Consider the following 2839-nt stretch of genomic DNA (forward strand, 5'->3'; position numbering starts at 1 on the left):
ATCTATTTCTGCTTTATTGACTATGCCAAAGCCTTTGACTGTGTGGATCACAATGAACTGTGGAAAATTTTGAAAGAGATGGGAATACCAGATCACCTGATCTGCCTCTTGAGAAATCTGTATGCAGGTCAGGAAGCAACAGTTAGAACTGGACATGGAACAATAGACTGGTTCCAAATAGGAAAAGGAGTACGTCAAGGCTGTATATTGTCACCCTGTTTATTTAACTTATATGCAGAGTACATCATGAGAAATGCTGAACTGGAAGAAACACAAGCTGGAATCAAGATTGCCGGGAGAAATATCAATAACCTCAGATATGCAGATGACACCACCCTTATGGCAGAAAGTGAAGAGGAACTCAAAAGCCTCTTGATGAAAGTGAAAGTGGAGAGTGAAAAAGTTGGCTTAAAGCTCAACGCTGATTCAGAAAACGAAGATCATGGCATCCGGTCCCATCACTTCATGGGAAATAGATGGGGAAACAGTGGAAACAGTGTCAGACTTTATTTTTTTGGGCTCCAAAATCACTGCAGATGGTGACTGCAGCCATGAAATTAAAAGACGCTTACTCCTTGGAAGGAAAGTTATGACCAACCTAGACAGCACATTCAAAAGCAGAGACATTACTTTGCCAACAAAGGTCCGTCTAGTCAAGGCTATGGTTTTTCCTGTGGTCATGTATGGATGTGAGAGTTGGACTGTGAAGAAGGCTGAGCGCCAAAGAATTGATGCTTTTGAACTGTGGTGTTGGAGAAGACTCTTGAGAGTCCCTTGGACTGCAAAGAGATCCAACCAATCCATTCTGAAGGAGATCAGCCCTGGGATTTCTTTGGAAGGAATGATGCTAAAGCTGAAACTCCAGCACTTTGGCCACCTCATGCGAAGAGTTGACTCATTGGAAAAGACTCTGATGCTGGAAGGGATTGGGAGCAAGAGGAGAAGGGGACGACAGAGGATGAGATGGCTGGATGGCATCACTGGCTCGATGGACACGAGTCTCAGTGAACTCCGGGAGTTGGTGTTGGACAGGGAGGCCTGGCGTGCTGCGATTCATGGGGTCGCAAAGAGTCGGAGACGACTGAGCAACTGATCTGATCTGATCTGATGGGATTAACAGATACAAATACTATATATAAAATAGATCAGAAACAAGGATAATATGTAGGGAATTATACCCATTATTTTGTCCTAGCCTGTTGTTCAGCCACTCAGTTTGTTTCCCCACAAACTCTGACTCTTTGTGACCCCAGGTACTGCAGCAGGCCAAGCTTCCTTCTCCTTCACCAACTCCTGAAGCTTGCTCACACTCATGTGCATTCAGTCGGTAGTGCCATCTAACCAATTCATCCTCTCTAGTCACGTTCTCCTCCTACCTTCACTCTTTCCCAGCATTAGGGTCTTCTCTAATGAGTCAGCTCTTCATATCAGGTGGCCAAATTACTGGAGCTTCAGCTTCAGTATCAGTCCTTCCAACAAATACTCAGGATTGATTTCCTTTAGGATTGACTGGTTTGATCTCCATGCTGACCAAGGGACTCTCAAGAGTATTCTACAAAACCATAGTTCAAAAGCATCAATTCTCTGGTGCTCAGCTTTCTTTATGGTCCAACTCTCAGATTCATACATGACTTCTGGAAAAACCATAGCTTTGACTAGACGGACTTTTGTCAGCAAAGTAATGTCTCTGCTTTTTAATAAGCTGTCTAGGTTGGTCATAGCTTTTCTCCCAAGGAGCAAGCGTCTCTTAATTTCAAGGCTGCAGTCACCAACTGCAGTGATTTTGGAGCCCCCCAAAATAAAGTCTCTCACTGTTTCCATTGTTTCCCCATCTATTTGCCATGAAGTGATGGAACCAGATACCATTATCTTAGTTTTCTGAATGTTGAGTTTAAAGCCAAGCTTTTCTCTCTCCTCTTTCACTTTCAACAAGAGGCTCTTTAGTTCTTCACTTTCTGCCATAAGGGTGGTGTCATTTACATATCTGAAGTTATTGAGAGTACATTATTATAGGCAGAGTACATCATGTGAAATACTGGGTTGGATGAAGCACAAACTGGAATCAAGATTGTCGGGAGAAATATCAATAACCTCTGATATGCAGATGACACCACCCTTATGGCAGAAAGCAAAGAGGAACTAAAGAGCCTCTTGATGAAAGTGAAAGAGGAGACTGAAAAAAAAAAGCTTAAAACTCAACATTTAAAAAACTAAGTTCATGGCATCCTGTCCCATCACTTCACGGCAAATGGATGGGGAAACAGTGGAAACAATGACAAACCTTATTTTCTTGGACTCCCAAATCACTGCAGCCATGAAATTAAAAGACTCTTGTTCCTTGGAAGAAAAGCTATGACCAACCTAGACAGCTTATTAAAAAGCAGAGACATAACTTTGCTACAAAAGTCTGTCTAGTCAAAGCTATGGTTTTTCCAGTAGTCATGTATGGATGTGAGAGTTAGACTATAAAGAAAGCTGAGCACTGAAGAATTGATGCTTTTGAACTGTGGTGTTAGAGAAGACTCTTGAGAGTCCCTTTGATGGCAAGGAGATCCAACTGGTCAATCCTAAAGGAAATCAGTCCTAGATATTCATTGGAAGGAATAGCTGACTCATTTGAAAAGACCCTGTTGCTGGGAAAGATTGAAGGTGGAAGGAGAAGGGGACGACAAAGGATGAGATGGTTGGATGGCATCACTGACTCAGTGGACATGAGTTTGAGTAAGCTTTGGAAGTTGGTGATGGACAGGGAAGCCTGGCATGTTGCAGTCCATGGGGTCGCAGAGTCGGACACAACTCAGCAACTGGAACTGAACTGAATTGAACTCTGCATATAAGT

The sequence above is a fragment of the Bison bison genome, unplaced genomic scaffold (genome assembly GCF_000754665.1).
Source record: "Bison bison bison isolate TAMUID 2011002044 unplaced genomic scaffold, Bison_UMD1.0 scf7180017864320, whole genome shotgun sequence".
Classification (NCBI taxonomy): Eukaryota; Metazoa; Chordata; class Mammalia; order Artiodactyla; family Bovidae; genus Bison; species Bison bison.